The sequence below is a fragment of the Suncus etruscus genome, chromosome 12, assembly GCF_024139225.1.
Source record: "Suncus etruscus isolate mSunEtr1 chromosome 12, mSunEtr1.pri.cur, whole genome shotgun sequence".
Lineage (NCBI taxonomy): Eukaryota > Metazoa > Chordata > Mammalia > Eulipotyphla > Soricidae > Suncus > Suncus etruscus.
In genome coordinates, this window is record NC_064859.1 from 58,328,179 (window position 1) to 58,335,119 (window position 6,941).

The following is a 6,941-nucleotide window of genomic DNA, read 5'->3' on the forward strand; positions in this document are numbered from 1 at the left end:
CCAAGGCATGCTGAATTCCCCAACCATGTGTCAGTTTTTTGTAGATAAGGTTTTGAGCCCTGCTCGTGAAAAATTTCCTCAAGCCATGATATTTCATTATACAGATGATATCTTGCTCACAATGAACAACGAAACAGATTTACAGGAATTATACTCTTATGTTACTGACTGTTTACAAACATCAGGACTGAAAATAGCTTTAGAAAAAATACAGATAATGCCACCGTATCAATATTTGGGTTTTATTTTGGACCGGACATCTATACGTCCACAAAAATTTTCTATCAAAAAAGAAAACCTCAGAACGCTTAATGATTTTCAGAGACTTTTAGGTGATGTAAATTGGCTCCGCCCTGCACTAGGAATCCCAAATGCAGAGTTATCTAATCTGTTTAAAACGTTGGAGGGTGATCCTGCTTTAGATAGCCCGAAAAATTTAATAACAGCTGCAAAAAATGAATTGGACATCTTCTTGAGCAGATTACAAAAATCGTTTCTCTCAAGATTCATCCCAGGAGAAAAGGTATTACTGTTAATCTTCCCTACTATAGAAACCCCCACAGGGGCCTTGATGCAACAGTCAGGACCTTTGGAATGGGTGTATTTACATAACAAACAACCTCGCTCAGTTGTCCCCTACTTACAACTGATTTCAGAGATTATTATCAAGGCAAGACTCAGATCTATATCTTTACTAGGTTTTGATCCAGATATAATAGTTTTGCCAGTACCAAAAAAGGAAATTGAGTCAATATTGCCAATTAATGAATCTCTACAAAGGGCCCTCTCAGATTTCACAGGAGAAATATCCTCCCATTATCCAGCAGGAAAAATTTGGGACTTTTTAAAGAAAACTCAGTTTGTTATTTCTTCAATTGTTCGGGATTCCCCTATCCCCAATGCCAAGGTTTTTTACATTGATGGATCCCAAAATGGAAAAGGAGGAATAACTGGAGACAACATTAATATGACCTGCTACACACACCAAATGGAAATTAAAAAATGTAAGATTTGACTTCAATATGGAAATTTTAATTCAAATGCTTATGTCATGCATGTACTTAGCTGAAAAACTGTCACTTATAAACATAAGGCTATTTGTCATCAAACATACAAACATAAAACAGTGATCTACATTGAAAGCAGAGAAATGGGGCTCCTCCAAGAGCAGCTGGCTGGGGTGCAGTGATTAATAGAACAGCTAGAGAGAGACTGAGAGCCTTCCTCTGTGTTCCATAAAAGCTGAACAGAGGGGTGCATCAATAAGGGGACGGATCAGTTGTCCCTGAAGCTGGAGTAAATTTCAGCATGCCATATACTGACCTATAAAACAACGCCCGACTTTTAAGAAGTTTTTCATGGGTTAAAAAGTCATCTTGTACACCAGAAAATACAGTAAATTCAACAACACTGCAAATGTGAGATTAGAGTTGCAATCACTGGAACTTTGTAATGTGCCTTATGAAGATGGCAGGCAAATGACAGACATGGAGCATGGGAATACTGGTAAAAAGTTGACACTGGTGCTCGCTTCGGCAGCACATACACTAAAATTGGAACAATACAGAGAAGATTAGCATGGCCCCTGTGCAAGGATGACACGCAACTTCATGAAAAAAGTTGACACTGGTGGTGGAATTGGTGTTTAAATATTACATATCTAAAATTTGACTACAATGACATTTTTAAATGACTTTGTAAAACATGGTTCTTTAATTAAACAAAAAGAAAACAATGTACCTTACCCATTTTAAACTATTCCAACAACGTGTTTTCAGATCGGAATAATCAGTCTCTATTTTCCTTTAAAAGAGGAACATAATTTTTTAATTATGTTTTTAATCTTTGTGCTTTCATGTCTTGTGGTTTAACAAATCTCCCATTCTGATTGTGTGTACTTGTATAGTTTATACTAAGGCCACTACATACATATTATTCAGCATAAACTATATTATATTTCGATTGGAATAATTTTAATCCCCAAGGAATGTGTGCAGCATATAATTACATTAATGTAAAATTTTAGCCTTAAAATGTAAGAGAAGAAATTCCTATGTATTATATGCAGCATCTTTCATTGTTTCTTGAGTCCATAGATAAAAGCTATTTTAGGGCCACATTGGCAGTGGGTTTTAATAATGAGGTTTTTTCATAATTTAAAATAATTTAATATGTAATTTATATACTTATATGAAATTTAATAATGAGGTTTTTAATAATATTGAGTGTTTTAATCATTTTTAAATGAGGGCCACAATTTCCAAATGAGGGCCAGAAGACTGATCCATGGTAGGAAGCTTGCCCCAAAGATGAGTAAATGTAGTTAGGGCAGAGAAGGGATCACTCTGATGATATAATCACTCTAATGATACTGAAAATGATCATTCTGACAACATCCAGGCTCTGAAAAGAAGTAAAGTGATATGCATGTCATCCTTTCAGTAACAATATTGCAAACCACAATGTCTAAAAGGAAAAAAAAGTAAAGTGAGTGAGTAAGTGAGTGAGTGAGTGAGTGAGTGAGTGAGTGAGTGAGTGAGTGAGTGAGTGAGTGAGTAAGTGAGTGAAAGATAGAGAGAAGAAAATGCAATAGAGGCAGGTAGGGGGAGATAAGGGGAGAGGGCAGGAAAGAAACTGGGGACATTGGTGGCAGGAAATGTGTACTAGTGAAGAAACAGGTGTGTGACTGAAACTCAGTCATGAGTAAATTTGTAACTATATTTCACGGTGATTCAATTAAAAATAATTTAAAAAATAAGACTATTCCCAAGCAGTTCCTATTGTTTTCTAGTATATAATTCTAGTATATAATCTAGTATATATAATTTATATATATAAAGTGTGACTTTATTCCACTCCATTCCTTTCTCAATATTTATCCTGTTCCCTTTGAACTATGATCACACACTATCAGTTACCTGAAGACTGGAGCCAACTATGTCGACAATCCATGAGCAAGCTGTGTGTTGAAGACCAATAAAGGGCATTGAAGCATGGGTGAATGTTCCTGATTAACAACATACATATTGTTGCACATGGATATTGAGAAAATAATGCACCTAATGCCATTGGAAGCAGACAACAAAAGTTCTGTGTCTTTTTGTAATTTTTCAGAAACTCTGCTCACATGCTTCTGCACTGATGCATACTATTCATGTGCTGAACCATAACTGTGTGTTAGAGTATACCTTGTTTTACCCAAAACAAAGATCATCCCTGGTTTCTTTGTGTCTGTTTGCTTACAATATGATTTCACCCAAAACAAAGATTGTCATACATGTAAACCTGGTTAAGACTGGCTTAGGTAGCTTGAGCTATCTGTCCTTATTCCCCCACCTAGGGGTGGTCTGTGTACTCAATATAAACAACAGTTCTGGCAGGCAGCCCACTCACCATAGGAGGTAGTATGTGCCATACTACACATGTTTCCCACTCAGCCTGGTCTGGATTATTTTGTGCAGCAACTCTACTTTAGACTCGTTCACCTGGAGTTGGAGATATAGAGCATGGGGTGATTTTATAATTGTGCACAGGACAGTTCTCAGTGTGTTCTCTGAGTCTTTTTTTAATATAATTTTTATTTTGATCATAGTGGCTTACATATTGTTGACAATAATATTTTAGGTACATGTTAACTTAATATCAGGGGGATTCCCATTACCGAATTTTTCTCCCTACATATCGGTTCCCATCCTACCTCCCATATCTTCCTCCCTGGCCCTCGGGGCTGCAAGAATACGTGGTCTCCTCTGTGCCTAACTTGCTATTTAGTGGTCTTACACCTGTTTGGTCTTGGTAGCTCTCTCTGAGTCTTTTTTAATGAACTATCAAATCTAAGGAATTTAGGACACTGAATTTACGGTTAGAATCAGAAGTGAGGCAATCTTGTTTGGAGGCTCAAACTCTTTTTGTTATGTACACACGAGGGCAAAGAGAGCTTCCTAATTTGTTCTAATGTCTCAAATTCAGAATCAGCACTATCAGTTACCTTTTAATTATATATATATAATGCAGGGAACCAAATCCAGTTTACTGAAAAAAATCAAGGAAGTTGATTAACTTTGGCCAATACACACATACAAAATATATAAATAAATAATAAATAAAATTAAATAGAAACCAAAAACCAAACAATTTTAAGCTGTGGGAGAGGTTATAATTATTAAACCAAGAGATGGTAATCACTTTCCATGCCTAGATATGTCACCCACAAAAAAAGAAAATCAACACAATGGAATACTGTGCAATTGTTAGGAAAAATGGAGTCAACATTTGCTTATGTTGATATGGAGAGTATTGGTGGAAAGGGATTAGACATAAAATTAACTAATTCGTTTACGGGGTATATTAAAAAAAGATAGTATGATAATAATATTCAAAGACAATAGCAATGAGGGCTAGGAGGGCCATTGTATGGTAGAGAGCTTGCCACATAGAGCAGAGGACTGCAGGTAAGACAGAGAAGAGGCTACTATGATAATAGCTGGAAATGAGCAGTCTGGACAAGAACCAGGTACTGAAAGGAGATAAAGTGATAAACATAATATCCCTTTAATAACAATATTGCAAAGCACAGGGTCTAAAAGAAAAAAAGAAAGGAGAAATATCTGTTACAGAGGAAGGAATGTTAGTACTCAGAACATTTTGACAGTAATTTTTAATTACATAAAATTAAAAATTCAACGAAAATATGTATATTATGCAAAAAAGGAAAAATTTTCCACTGCAATGGGAAATCAATACCTTTCACAATAACCTCAAAGTTGAACTAGTCCCCTGGGAAAAGCAGTTTAGGTCTTTTAGATTACAGGGAATGCAAAAATGTGTTCAGGAAAAAAAATAGAATAGATTACAAAGCAAACAAAAATGTACCCAGGAAAGAATAGAATAAAACAGTTCAGGATTTTCTAGATGTGAAAGATGATATATGCAAAATCAGAGTGGGAAATTGTCAGGTCTTTATACTTGAAGCCTACTTATTGCCTATGTGAAATATTCCAATCTCTGCTCCTAATGTTCCCACTGAATTTCTGTGTGCTTACTAACTGCTCTTATTATCTGTCCACTACAACAATAACTCACTTGCTGAGAACCCAAGTGGAGAAGCCTTATTGCATTGAATAATTGGCCAGCTTATTCAATTACTTAGTGACTACCCAGGTGACTCTTGGATAGTCTTTGCTTGTTGATCTTCCTAAGTATTTGTTTGTCTCATTCTCTTTGACTCACACTGGAAGATAGTAAAGCTGCTTTGATTGGCATTATCCACAGAGCCATGCAACAATAGACTTTTAACATTAACATTTCTATATTTAAAGATTTTAATACAGTACACTTCTTATCATAGCAGTGACAATGATATATTCGTTTTTTTGCTTTTGGTTATGCTTTTATGTATATCAAGGTAATTAATTGGGTGTCTATGTTTATTTTTATTCATATGTGAGAATTACATCTCCTCAAGTATAAAAAAAAAAAACCAGTGGACTATATCATTAACAAAAGGTTTACTATTCTCAAGTTACTATCTTCAGTAAGGGGACAAGAATTAAAGCAGTATTAGTTACAGATAGCATTCAGTATTAACTATACAAATAAGCTACATTTAAAAAGCAGTTAATGAAGAATTAAACATTAGTAAGGCCTGTTCTGAGATTCAACAAGAATTATCAGCTTCCTGATAGTCAATGTTTGGGTAGAAGAGGTTTTTCAGTGGAAATGTGTGCATTTGATGAATGCTAATTACTGGTTCCAAACTTCTTTAGCCAATCCATTTGCAGCTGTTATCCAAGTTATTTTATAAATGTTTGAAACAGCTGTCAACATTCTAAGAAGAAGCTCTTCAATCAATGAATTGACAGAAATGCAATACTTAGATTTTTCTGAGCAGAAGGCAAGAGAACATAATACATATCTATTTTGTGATGTAGCCAGCAATGAAAGGCAACGATTGATACTGCCATTTTGTTTTAAAGTGCCAAAGAAAATGTTCCTGCTCGTGGGCATGGAAAAGACATTATAAGAGCAAGCTACAAGCAGGGAGACCCACAAAGTCAAATGGGCTATTTGAGTGTCCTAAGGATACAAGCAGTACAATCTTATTTCCCATCAATAAGAAAGCTTGGAGTGGTGCATAGCATCATTGTAAATCATATTTTAATTAAAATTTTAGTACTTGTTGATGTTATTTGTTTATTGTCTCAATAAAACATTTTTAACAGATGACATCTGGACATTTTGCTTAACTTCTTTTTTTTTCCTCTATAAAATTCTTTAGTAAATATAATTGTCAAGAAAGGCAGCAAACTGAAAATGAAGCAGCAGTAAATGAAGCCTTTTATTTGGTCTCAGAATTTAAATTTTAAAGAAATTGCCTTTATGCTGTCAGTAGCTTTGATTCCACATGAGAGAGATGACTTTATAAGGCAGGGCTTAGCTCACCTTTACCCTTGACTAACATATGTTTTTCTTTACTAACATTTCAACCTGAAGGGTCAAAATGAGCATCTTTCATAGTAGCATTTTCTGGATTGTCTTATGTCAGAAATAAGATGAAACCTACCTTTCTATCTGCAAATGGCCCCAAAATAAATCTTGAACTGTCATGACCTTAAGTGAAAGTAACTCAATCCGAACAGAAAACCCTGTCTGCTCTGATTTTTCACATTAACTGTGGCCCTGCACAGGCATGTCAGGACTCATCTAATGTCAATAACCAAAGGACACAATTATGTTGTGTAGTTTGCAAAAGTCAGACTGGTTATCTTGCTGCAAGAATACATATAATCATCCCTACAAAATGGATACCAATGAGCAAATACATAAAAACATTTTTAAACTAGTACTACTCCTGACAGGGTGAAAATAACAGCAGTCACTGGACTATTTTTGAAAAACATGGATTAATCATCTAACTTTCAAGTGAAGATTTAAAATAGAAA

General features: G+C 35.1%; 1 non-coding gene across 1 annotated transcript; it reads left to right on the top strand.

Moving 5' to 3' along the window:
- The first annotated feature begins 1,523 nt into the window (after window positions 1–1,523).
- LOC126025176 (U6 spliceosomal RNA) lies at window positions 1,524–1,631 on the top strand. The gene has a single exon (XR_007501220.1). It is a non-coding gene; the product is annotated as a U6 spliceosomal RNA (small nuclear RNA).
- Window positions 1,632–6,941: the final 5,310 nt, after the last annotated feature.